The 13,292-nt window shown below is 42.9% G+C and overlaps 1 protein-coding gene and 1 long non-coding RNA gene across 5 annotated transcripts in view; both read left to right on the top strand.

The window, feature by feature from the left end:
* ETV6 (ETS variant transcription factor 6) overlaps positions 1-13,292 on the top strand; it is a 288,749-nt gene that overhangs the window by 92,567 nt on the left and 182,890 nt on the right.
* LOC132345336 (uncharacterized) overlaps positions 1-13,292 on the top strand; it is an 84,847-nt gene extending 71,555 nt beyond the window's left edge. Inside the window, exon 2 of the long non-coding RNA XR_009494627.1 lies at positions 1-13,292. This exon is cut by the window's left edge and continues 28,896 nt beyond it. This is a non-coding gene — a long non-coding RNA (uncharacterized lncRNA).

The following is a 13,292-nucleotide window of genomic DNA, read 5'->3' as shown; positions in this document are numbered from 1 at the left end:
TTGATAAATGAAATGAAAATATACTCTCCTTATTCAGTATTGTATTCTCTGCTACTATCAGAGTACTTAAAAACAACAGAATTTTTTTTTTCTTGAAAATACAACTAGATGCTTGAGTGCACAGGTACTACTTAAGTGCATGTATTTATTGTTTCTAATCAGATGGTTTTCTACTTGTGCACAATTATATGTATAAAGAATTTAGGATGTTTACAGAGAAAAAGGGCTATTTATTTCTCCATAATATTTCTATCTGACAGCAAGGGCTGGCTAAACTTTGAAATTCCCCACTGTTCTTAAGAGAAGAGGGAATAGTTTTTTTGTTTTTCCTTTTTTCCTATCTTCTTGGCCAATAAGGAATAGCAAATTTCAGAAAAACATGGGACGGAACAGGAAGTGTTTAGAGGTTTAGTCATACTTGTTAGGTATGAAAAAGCCCCGCTGCCTTCTCATATTGTTTCTTTTATGGACTTAACACTTCCTACTTTGAGAATACCTTCCTCCCCCAGGGCTTGATGCTCTTTACAGTCATTAATCTTCATTCTGCTTCTTTTCGTAAAGACTTGAAATGTTAACTACCGCTTAGCTAGTGTCACACCAGCCAAAACATGCAGCTAAATGCATTTTATCTCTGTGGATTCATTAGCTCAGTTGAGAATGTGGCCCTACTCAAGGCAGTTGAGGGGCCCATTTGTCCTGGTTTCTTTGGGACTTTCCTGGCTTTAGCCTTGAAATCCCAACATCCCAGGAATCAACTCAACCCCAGTAAACTATGGTCTGTCATCCAAGACTGTGACAATGAGGGTCACCCTAGGTAAAGAGGCATCCTTTAGCGGACTCCTTTAGAGGAGTCTGGTGGGCTACAGTCCATGGGATCGTGAAGAGTCAGTACAACTGTGACTGAGCATGCATGCACTGCACTGCTCACACAGCACCCTCTAGGTCATTTCAGCACCTGGCCAGCTGTGTGCCTGCTCAGTCGTGTCTGACTCTTGTGACCTCATGGACTCTAGCCTGCAAGGCTCCTCTGTCCATGGGAGTTCCCAGGCAAGAAAACTGGAGTAGATTGCCATTTCCTTCCCCAGGGGATCTTCCTGACCCAGGGATCGAATCTGCGTCTCCTGCACTGGCAGTAGGATTGTTTTCTGCTGAGCCAGCCACGTGGGAAGCTAGAGCAGTTTAGTACACACACCTTTAATGCCATGGCAATGGAATTAGGGAAATTTACAAGATATGTAGGGCTTTCTTTGTGTCTACAAGTTAAAAATTCATGTTTCTTGCTTGTGGATTTTTTGTTTTGTGTTCTGTCTACCCTTTTTTCTTTTTACGGCAGAATATGGTGAAAAATGAAAACAGGAACTGATCACTACCTGATTCCTGAAACAAGAAGTGTGATTGCAGAGACTTCTGTTGGTCTCAGATTTTTCCTCTGAAAAATGAGGATGCTGGTCTCGATTTCTAGGGTCCCTTTCTGCTCATACTTATCGTGAGGAAAGAAGTAGGAAGTAGGAAGCCAGAGAGGCCAGAAAGAAAATGGACTCTGTCTCCTTCCCTAAGCTCTACTCACAAGGAGAACAGTTTCCTTTAAGTGTAAATCTCTCCAGATATGAAGGGCATCTTCATCCATCATATTGCACCCCTTCTTCTTCATCTGTTGTTTGAAAGTGCTGCATTTTCAGAGCTGGGGAAGGTGTGGGTGGCTGCCCTGGTTCTCTGGGGGTACCTACCACACAGTCATCCATTCCAAATTCCACCTCTGGAGGTCCTAAGGCAACCCTTGCTCTTAGCACACCTAATGCTGGGCCTAAATACATTATCCCCCTTGTCAGAATGTGCTTTTTTCTGTTTAAGTTACCCAATTCCAGATTTGCAATCACCTTGGGAAACACTGAAACTTTAAAAACCTTTCTTTTTTTTCTTTTTTTTTTAACTATCTTCCCTGAGTCTATGGTACCACTTGTCATTTTGCCAAAGATCCTTCCTCCTCATTTTGAGGGAGAAAAATGTAAAAGCGTGGCTTTAGAATCTGACCTACCTTGATTCAAATTCTAGCCCCACTTGTTGTGTGATGTTGGGAAAACCAGTTTAGCTCTGTGAGACTTGGTGTCTTTATTTCTGAAACAGAAATGTCTCAATGTCTTCGGTATTTGGCACATAGAAGGTGCTGAATGTATTTGGTAGACCTCTTTATTTTCCTTTGGGCTTCTCTTGTGGCTCAGCTGGTAAAGAATCTGCCTGCAATGCAGGAGACCTGGGTTCAATTCCTGGGTTGGGAAGATCCCCTGGAGAAAGGAATGGCTCCCCACTCTGGTATTCTGGCCTGGAGAATTCCATGGGCTGTATAGTCCATGGGGTGGCAAAGAGTTGGACACGACTGGGCGACTTTCACGTTCACTTTCTTTTCCTTTAGCCCTTCTTCCTGCACCATGCTCCCTGGCACATCACTTTGTTTCCATTCTTTACCTTCTGTTTAATTTCAGAGGCTACAGAAAAGGTGTCTGTGACAGGCGAATGGATAGTGAGTGGCTGCTCATTAAGTACATCAGACTCTCCTCCTGACAATTCATACTGGGCTATGCTGCCCCCTGAATGTTTGTGTAACCAAGTGGGAAAGAAGTGTCATTAGCAAGAACCAGTTACCTCCATGCAGAGAATGAAGTGTGTTCGTTATTGGAGCAAGGCAGACGTTCCCCATACCACCAGCCCCAAGCTCCATGATCCTGAAGTTGTTTAGTCACTCAATCATCCAGTCCGACTCTTTGTGACCCATGGACTGCAGCACGTAGTCCCTCTCTTCACCATCTCCCAGGCTTTGCTCAAGCTCATGTCCATTGAGTCGGTGATGCATCCAACCATCTCATCCTCTGTTGTCCCCTTCTCCTCCTGCTTTCAATCTTTCCCAGCATCAAGATCTTTTCCAAAGAGTCAGCTCTTCACATCAGGTGGCCAAAGTATTGGAGCTTCAGTTTCAGCATCAGTCCTTCCAATGAATATTCAGGACTGATTTCCTTTAGGATTGACTGCTTTGATCTCCTTACTGTCCAATGGATTCTCAAGAGTCTTCTCCAGAATCACAGTTCAAAAGCATCAATTCTTTGTTGCTCAGCTTTCTTTATAGTCCAACTCTCACATCCATACATGACCACTGGAAAAACCGTAGCTTTGACTAGACAGACCTTTGTTGGCAAAGTAATGTCTCTGCTTTTTAATATGCTGTCTAGGTTTGTCATAGCTTTTCTTCCAAGGAGCAAGTGTCTTTTAATTTCATGACTGCAATCACCATCTGCAGTGATTTTGGAGCCCCCCCAAAATAAAGTCTGTCACTGTTTTCACTGTTTCCACATCTATTTGCCATGAAGTAATGGGACCAGATGCCATGATCTTAGTTTTCTGAATGTTGGGTTTTAAGCCAAATTTTTCACTCTCCTCTTTCACCTTCATCAAGAGGCTGTTTAATTCCTCTTCACTTTCTGCCATAAGGGTAGTGTTGTCTGCATATCTGAGGTTACTGATATTTCTTCCCAAAATCTTGGTTCCAGGAAGAGTTGATCCATTAACCAGTACAAATGATGCTGAGAGGCAGCCCCCTGCACTGATCCTTGTGACAAACAGTGGGAAACCTCTTCTCAGTGACCTCTTGATGTTCTATCTGTAGCCATTCAAATGCTCATCCAAAGAAGCAAAGGCATGTTTTCTCTTTGGGCAGAGCATGGGTAACAGTGTTACAGAAAGTCCCTTGAGATCTCTCTACCCCATCTAGAGGGATGGAATGTCTGATCCTCCTGAGACATGCAGACCTAGCAGTGGCCATGTCTGCTTATTGCAGGATCTTTATAGGAATTGAGTCTTCTTTTTTTTTTTTTCTGTTTTTATTTATTTGGCTGCACCAGGTCTTTAATTGTGTCACGTGGTGTCACGTGGGATCTGTTCCCTGACCAGGGATCAAACCTGGGCTCCTTTCATTTGGGAGGGGGGAGTCTTAGCCACTGGACCACCAGGGAAGTCCCAGGAATTGAGTCTTTTGATTTCCATTTTCCCTTGTTTTTTTCCGCTTGAAAACAGATGATTTGCAAGCTACTTAAAAGTGACTTAAACTTGCTAATGGATAATAGTTTTGTTGGGTTGGCCAAAATGTTTGAGTTTATCTGTGAGGTCTTACAGAAGTACATGACTGTTGTGTCTTTTATTACACGATTCTCCGTGTAATTATATAATATTTTGAGCTTACCACAAATGAAACCACCAAACCATTTCAGAAACAACCATCTCTATAGTTGTGCCTATTTGTCAGTCCTGAAGATTTATACCACCACACAGACACGTGTTTTTGTCATTGATATTTGTTAAGCTGTTTACGCACGAGGCCCTGTGCTGAGTTCTAGTGTATTAGCTCCTTCACAACCTTTTGAAATAGATAGAACCAGTGTTTCATTATCACTGGTTCATTACCAGCATCATTATCCCATTTTCAAGAAACTGAGGTATGGGGAGTTTAAAAACTTGTCCAGAGTCATGCACGAGCCAAGGTTCAAAACAAGTCTGAGTATCCCAAAGCTGTAAGCTCTTCACCACCACCCTCTACACTCAAAAATATTTTTAAAACTGAATGAAGAATTCTAAGAGAATGGAAAGCATGGTCCTTAGATTTTAATGTCTTTTGTGATAACTATACGAAAGCCATACGAAACCTGCTGTTTTTCAAATGTCACTGAAATGAAACTTGAAAGGCTCTGCTTTTCATCTTCTACTTAGTAAGAATGAGTAAATGTCTTGCTAATTTATGGCATGTGTCCTGAAGGTGGCCCCCTTTAGTGACACCAGTTCCTGCTTCTGAGCCGCCTCCTTCCTTCCAGCTCCTGTGTGCCAGTGTTTATCTGCTATGTACTCCACCTGCCCCTCTCTAGGCATTTAAAAAAATTATTTGTTTGGCTATGCCAGGCCTTAGTTGCAGCATGTGGAATCTAAGTCCCAACCAGGGATGGAATCCGGGTCCCCTGCGTTGGGAGCGCAGAATCTTAGCCACTGGACCACCAGGGAAATCCCATCTGTAGGCATTTGTAGACCCAGCAACATTCACATTGAAACTTCTACTAAAAACTCTTCACTGCAACATTGGTGCACAGACCCGGGGTGGTTGACCTCAGATTGGAAAAGCCTCAGGCTTCTTGATACCCATGTATACCATACCTTAGCCAGGGCTAAGGGAGATGGTCTTTGGAGAACTTCTTAGATCAGAGTTGGTGGGTCACCTAACATGCTTTCTGGAGTAGTAAGGATGGGTTAAGGCTAGGAAAGGTTAGGCCCCATGTCAGCACCCAGTTATCCATGTCAATGTGTCTCCTTCAAAAGAATTTCAAAAGTAGTCCCTTATAAGACAGTACATTTCCTTGAGTTTTACACCCTTCCTTGGTGTCAAGGAAAAAAGGACCTAGGTTTTTCTGTCCTTAGGCTCTGGGCTCAAAGACCGGCTTGTAACTGATTAACATTATGCAAGGTATGCAGCATTGCTGAATCCTAATTGTTCAGTCTCTAAAATGGGAATTTAAATATCATGCTTATTTGATTGGTGGAACGTTTAAGTGAAATGATGTATGTGTGTGTTACATAAGAGTTGATATTATAGTAAACAATACTTTCTTTTCCTTTTCTTTTAAATTATTTTTCCCCCTTTAGATGTTAAGCTCCTTAAAGATGATAGAATTTTTTTTTTTTTTTACTCATGTCCATATTCTCAGCAACGGAGGAGCCTGGTAGGCTGCAGTCCATGGGGTCGCTAAGAGTCGGACACGACTGAGCAACTTCACTTTCACTTTTCACTTTCATGCATTGGAGAAGGAAATGGCAACCCACTCCAGTGTTCTGGCCTGGAGAATCCCAGGGACGGGGGAGTCTGGTGGGCTGCTGTCTATGGGGTCGCACAGAGTCGGACATGACTAAAGTGACTCAGCAGCAGCAGCAATGTCAGACATGTTCTTGATGAAGCAAAGAAAAATCTTTCAGGAAGGTCTTCAGATCATTTGTTCGTTCACTTACCAGTCACTAGCTGTGTGTCTACAGTGTATCAGGTGAATGCGGTCAACAGCAGAAACAAAGACTGTGTCCCCGCTCTTGTAGTCTAGCTGGAAGAGAAACCTTACACAGTTATAGAGTAATGAACAACTTTGATCCTTGAGGTGAGAGCTGAGTTTTGCACATTGCTGAAATCATTTGGCATCAAGTTCAATGAGTAAGGCTTCCAAGTTAAAATGGTTCTTGGTCAGATCCAAGACATGGTATGAAACTGTTACCTGTTGTTGCTTCTGAAACTCCCAAAGAGGTGTATTTAGGGTGTTCTTAAGGAGTGATGGCATCATTGGAATAAGTATAGTGATAGTCACTCAGTCGTGTCTGACTCTGTGACCCACAGACTGTAGCCCACCAGGCTCCTCTGTCCATGGAATTCTCTAGGCAAGAATAGTGGACTGGGTTGCCAGTTGCTTCTCCAGGGGATCTTCCTGACTCAGAGATTGAACCTGGGTCTCCTGCATTCAGGTAGATTCTTTACCATCTGAGCTACATTATCAAGTCTCTCTCTCTCTCTCAGCTGCAGGGTTGAGATAGGAACTTTGTAGGAAAGGTGTTGCAGGAATGTGGAATGGCCTAGAATAAGGCCTAAGAACAAGTTACATTAACTGGATAAGAGGGCAGTGAGCATGTCTTCTACAGAGAAGTAGCAGGAGAAGGGCAGCATTGGCAGCTTGTAGCAAGACTTTTGTGTAGACAGTTGAACTTAAAACTGTGTCCAAAAGTCACTGGATGGCCCCAGGGGAAAACACAGGACAAAAGATGAGTTTGTATTGGCATCAAGAAGTGCGCTGCATGAGACTGTCTAATGAGGCTCGTTCATTCGTTCAGTAAATATGTAAGGAGAGTTGTGAGCCCAGAGGTGCCGCTCTGGGTACAGGATGGGCAGTGTCCCCTGCTCAGGCCAAGTTTGCTGCCAATGACAACCTTGCCTTCCGGGTGAGAGGGTGGTCCTGGGGCCCCCATATGTTTTGGGGAACTGAGAGACACGTGAAGGTGAGATAGACCTCCCAACCATGGATGTGGACACAGAAAAATGGAAGTTGAAGCTCTAGCAAATGATTGACCTCAAAACAGGGAATTGGAAAGGAGGAGACCCAGATTCAAAGTCAAGGGCAAGGTCTGCTGAGGGCGTCAGGCAAATGTGGGTGGAAGAGACTTGGCTGGGACAGGGCAGGATAGGAAGTTCCAAAGGGGACCATCCAGCTGAGCCCTGGATGGGGGAGGAAATGCTGAAAGCACCGAGCTGGAACGATGGAGTTAAAAATCTTGTTTAGTTGCTAAATTGCATCCAATTCTTTGGAACAACCCAGAGTCCTAACCCACGGACTGCATCACACCAGGCTCCTTTGTGTTCCACTCTCTCCCAGAGTTTGCTCCAACTCCTGTCCGTTGAGTTGATGATGCCATCCAACCATCTCATGCTCTGCCACACCCTTCTCCTTTTGCCTTCAGTCTCTCCCAGCATCAGGGTCTTTTCCAGTGAGTTGACGCTTCACGTTAGGTGGCCAAAGTACCCACAGTCAGCTGTAAGAATTTTTCTAAACACCCTTATTGAACTAGAAAGTGTGTATCGACGGTGGTTTGAACAGAGTAAGATTTTTTGTTTAGGTCATAGGATACTCGGGGCCAGGCAGAGATTCCCAGCTTATCAAAGTTTGTCCTGTAATCTGATGAATCACACTCCAGGCCAGCTTCTGGACATCAGACTAATGTAGTTTTCTAGTCTGAACTGAGGAAAATTCTACCTGTCCTTCTCTTCCCAACCATGTAATGCTTAATGTTTGTACATGAAAAGGGTATCATACAGTGAGACAGTGCATATGAATTTTTTTAAGCTCTGCTTGAAAGGAATGGGCAAGCCAATCAGCTTGAGTCTTTGGACCTTGGTCTGAATGCTCTGAGAACCACTGCATAAAAATAATAAGGTTGGCATAGCCTTTTTACCTATTTTAACTCAATCGATTGACTCAGAACCTCACCAATCAGTGAGCAGAGTTGTCTCCATTTTATAGCTGAGGAAACTGAGATTCAAGTCTGCACTTCCCCACTTTTTGTACATTTTGTGGGTTAAAAATTTTTTTTTTCTCATCTTCTTTTTTTTAAATTTTTATTTTATATTGAAATTTAATTGGTTAATAATGTTGTATTAGTTTCAGGTGTATAGCAAAGTGATTCAGTTACTCATATACATGTATCTGTTCTTTTTCAAATTCTTTTCCCACTTAGGTTACTACAGAATATTGAACAGAGTTCCCTCTGCTATACAGCAGGTCCTTGTTGGTTATCTCTTTTAAATATAGCAATGGGTACATGTCCACCCCTAACTCCCAATCTATCCCTCCCCCACACCCTTCCACACCCCTGCCCCCCGTTCCCGTTAACCATACATTCATTCTCTTAAGTCTGAGTCTGTTTCAAGGTAAATTCATTTGTGTCATATTTTAGTTTCCACATATAAGTGGTATCATGTGGTACTTGTCTTTCTCTTTCTAACTTAACATCACTTAGTATGATAATCTCTAGGTCTGTGTATGTTGCTGCAAATGTCATGACTTCATTCCTTTCAACGGCTGAGTAATAGTCCATTTTATCTAAGTACCACATTTTCTTTACCCATAGTTGCCTATTTTCTATAGCAATTAACTTAGAACCTCATCAACCAGTGAGCACTGTTGTCTCCATTTTGTAGTGGAGGAAACTGAGACTTGAGCCTGCACCTCCCATTTTTATAGTTTTTATAGTTTTAGAGGGAGTAATCAGTGTGGAATATGGAGTATTTGTTCAGGGTTCTACTTATGTTGTTTTCTCCTCTTGTGAGTAGGGGAAAGGAGATAAGGATGGTTAACATTGTTGAAAGAATAAAGGCAAGTTGCATTAAAATTGTAAGATTAGTCTTAGAAAGAGGCTGAATCTGGTGGTGGGGGGAGGGGATATGCCTTATCAAAGGTCCTTATGAAACATTCTTCCTTTTAGAAGGTCCTTCAGATGGAACATCAGTCATAGCCTAGGGAGCCTGTGTTCCTTTTCAACATCTGTTGTACCTGCTGTGTGGAGTCAGGTCAGGCATGTGAGGATGGGTCAGACCCAGACTTGCTCTCAAGGGGTGTTGAATCGTGTCTTTTACTCTATATGGAGCTTTCCTTCTGCTTCAATTCTGTTTTTTCCTAATTAGAAGCATCTTGCCTCTGATGAAGGCAAAGTATCTTTTGAGAAGTTTAAACCTCTGTTTTTATGGGACAGAATTCTGGATGGTAGAAATAATTAGTATTAAACCATGTGCCCCAGAGCTGGCTTATATTTCTGGGCCTATCTTAAGGATTGTGGCCAAGTTCAGGAGTGACCCACACGAGGAAAGGTTGCAATGCACAGTGACAGTTCATGCTGGGGAGGAGAGCTGAAACGCTGCAGTGTGGTGTCCCGCGAGAACTCGTTTCTCAGCCCCCAGGGAAGTTGGTTAGGTAGTCAAAGGGAGAGAGAGAAAGAGACATATTGATAGAGAAGAAGGCAAAAGACTTGACCTGATGGAAACTCAACTCTATATTTTTGCTTAGTGCTGGGAGCACATGGTCTCTGAGTACAGAAGCAAGAAGGACTTCTAGACCCTTCATCCTTCTCTATAGATCGCTGTCAGTCTGGAGAACTCTGATGACTGCCTCTTGCAAGTGGGAGAGGAACACGATCATCTGTAGCCATTGCCCGTCCAGAATTGAGGATGCTTCTGAAAGGATGTGCAGTCGCATCCTGCCTCCGCCTCCGCTCATCCCTGTCTGTGCTCATTGCCCCGGGACCTAGCCTCAGTGTGCTGTGTGGTCACCAGCAGCTCCATGAGGCTGTGAGCACTGCAGGTGGCTCGTGCAGTAGAGAAACTGAATTCTTAACCTATTCAGTTTTAATTAATTTGAATTTTTAAATGTACTGGGTCACTTACTAAAAATCTTTTAAAAGCTGTTTGGAACAGCATTGGGTATGCAAATTTACCTTTTCAGCTATAAATTCTGTGAACTTTGAAGACAGATCAAGTTTTTCCAGTGAAAATTTACTGAGAGATTTGAACTAGAAACTAGACAGTACATTTCAGGGACTTGGTATTAAAAAAAAAAGTAGCATCTCAATAACGATTTATTGATTATATGTTGAAAAAATAGTTTTGGCATGTTGGCTTAAATGTAATAAACTAATTTTAATTTCTGCATCCACTAGAAAACATAAAATTACACATGTGGCTTGCGTTATATTTCTGTCAGATGTGCTTGTCCAGATAATGCCTTATGGGAAGTGGGATCAAAACTTCCTAGGGGAAGTTGCTAGACTACAAAAATTAGAGATACATTTTTTTAATTGTCTTACTGTGGTCTTTTATGAGGATGGATTTATGACAGTTGAGGGTAAATTCATTGAGAAGATAGCTTTGCTTGTGTTCGTCAGAATGATTTTTAGATGCTTTTCGCCCAGTCAGAAACCACAGGTTCTCATGAGAGCAAAGACCTATATACTACATACTGTCTTGCTGATTCATTCACCTTTCCTTCAGGCAGAAATCTTGGTGATTGTTAGCATCGATTTGATTGGCTTGTGGCAAGGAATATAAAGTAGTACAACTAGAGAGAATTCCTTAGTGATAAAGGAAATATTAGCCCTTTCTAAGCTCTTGTTTCAACCCTACAAGGTGCAATTGATTTTTAGAGCCTGTAGTTTAGCTTTTTGGTTAAACTTTCCAGATCTTCCTATTGATAGATTTCAATTGTTGGCATCTCCGTGTTGTAACTGTTGACACCATCCTGAGGCTTGGCTAGCAATGCTTTCATAGTGTAGCTTGCAAGGTGCTTCCTAAAGATGCAAAGAGAATCACTGCCCACCCTAGGACTTTGAACAGCTAAGTGAATTTCAGATGATAAAGCCATCTTTATGCCACCATGCTATCGTGTATGTTTTATAATTGTATTTTGCTTAAAGGAACAAGAGTTAAAATACTAATAACCTGAAGATGCTTGGAAACTGTTGAAAATTTTGTTTTATTGGAAAGACTTCAGTTCCCAGTGGCTTCTTTGGAGTATGTTTGTATCAATTAATGAATAAATAAATCAGCCTGGTTCTTAAGTGTGCTCCCATTCTGCTTAAGGGCCACTTTGTGCACAGACCTGACCGTGATGACCAAGAGTTTAAACAACACCATAGGCAGAAAGTTAACTTGGGAGAAAGATGACATCTTTGGGCTTAGGACACTACTCCCTCCAGAGCAGTTACAGAATTCATTCAAGAACCTTGTCAACCCATCCACCTCAGTTCCTACACCTGTCAAGTAGGTTTTGTGCCTGTTCTGGTGACAGGACTCCTAGGGGTGTTAGGAGGACAGTGCAGTATGTCATGGAAGGACTTTTCATGATCTTGGTGAAGAACTTGGCAGACTCAAGTCTCTACTACTAGTCTCCTAGTTTCGCGTTCCAAGATTTCATGAAGAAGTCAGCTGCTTAGAAGTCAAGACCTTTCTCCAGAGTATAGTTAGTTGACAGTTTGTGTGCAAAAGTAGACCCTATCACTAGTAGTAAGGCTAAAAGTCATAGTTGTTCAGTCATATCCAACTCTTTGTGACCCCAGAGACTGTAACCCGCCAGGCAGCTCTGTCCATGGGATTTCCCAGGCAAGAATACCAGAGTGGGCTGCCATTTCTTCTCCAGGGGATCTTCCCAACTCAGGAATCGAACCCACGTCTCCTGTGTCTCCTGCATTGGCAGGCGGATTCTTTACCGTCTGAACCACCAGGGTAGTAAGGTTACTTTGGGGATAAGCGGTGTCCCACTTGGCGTTTTTGAGGGGCATATGGGCAGCCCTGACAGCCATCGTGGGGCTCATCCACCTCACCTGGGGAAAAGAGGCTCCCTAGACTCCAAGGTGCTGGATGTGGGTTCATTCTTGAGCTGGAGAAAGGAGGTCTGGGGTCTGAGCATATGGAGACAGACAGACCCTTCTGGGTGGGAGAGGGGAAGGGAGGGCAAGCTGGAAGTGAAGTGGGTCTTTGTGTCCTCTAACTTCTCCACCAATAGGCTTCTGTTAAGTCCGGCTTCTGCTGAGAACAAGGGCTCCGGGTGGAGCTCCAGAAAGTGAAGCCGAGCAGCCTCCCTGGGGGTGGGGCTGGGGGAACTCCAGAGGCAGTTGGGAGGGAAGAGGAACCGCTGTAGACACACCTGTCTGTGGCATCGGCTCCTATGTGGGTCAGGTCCTCATCAGGCAGGAACTTCCTGTATTACACTGATAATCTCTGTTTTATGGTTAAAGGCAGAACAATAGCCGTTTACTCAGCAGGGAAGGACAATTAGTAAATGGGTTAATGAGGTTTCTACAAAACTATTGTGAAAGATACTCATTTAGCCCTTGTCTGGATTTACTCATTTATTGATTGAAGATGCTGATTCTCGGCCTTACCTCTCTGCATATTGGAATCCCGCATAGATTTTGGGGGGGGGAGCAATTACAGACAACCGTTGTATTTATATTCATATTCTTTTCCATTACGGTTTGTCACAGGGTATTGAATGAAGTTCCCTGTGCTATGCAGTGAGACATTGTTTATCCATCCTACATATATACAATAGTTTCTCTCTGATATAACGGACACTAGAATTTCTTTTGCCTTAAAGTTTCTTCAGATGATTCTGATGTGCAGCCAGGATTCAGAATACCTGTGGTAAAATGTGTGTTTCCCAAAAGCTTAGATGATCGGGAGTCCTTGAAGTACGTGGAAACTTGAGCGTATTTTTCATGTACTATTGAGCACGGTAGTTTTAATGAAGGCACAGGATCTTATGTAAATGATTAATTAGTCTTAATAGGGCTGCAGGAGTGCAGCACATGAGTTTATTATTTCAAGTCACTTTTATTCTGTTAATCACTGTTGTCATCACACGCATGCACACACCATCCTATATTTCACTCTCATTCTTAAGTCATTAAGTTTTTAGAGTGCTGCTGGTACTAATGGTCAGAGAAGGCAATGGCAACCCCCTCCAGTACTCTTGCCTGGAAAATCCCATGGGCGGAGGAGCCTGGTGGGCTGCCGTCTATGGGGTTGCACAGAGTCGGACACGACTGAAGAGACTTAGCAGCAGCAGTACTAATGGTATTTTTCCTATTAGTACTCCTCCTCCTCAGTGGAACTTGTTTTTGATCATCAGTGGCCCAAAAATACAAAAAAAAAAAAAAAAAACAACCAAACTCCTAGAACTTTCTAA

This window comes from Bos taurus, chromosome 5 (assembly GCF_002263795.3).
Source record: "Bos taurus isolate L1 Dominette 01449 registration number 42190680 breed Hereford chromosome 5, ARS-UCD2.0, whole genome shotgun sequence".
NCBI classification, from domain to species: domain Eukaryota; kingdom Metazoa; phylum Chordata; class Mammalia; order Artiodactyla; family Bovidae; genus Bos; species Bos taurus.
This window is presented reverse-complemented; position numbering and strand designations above follow the sequence as displayed.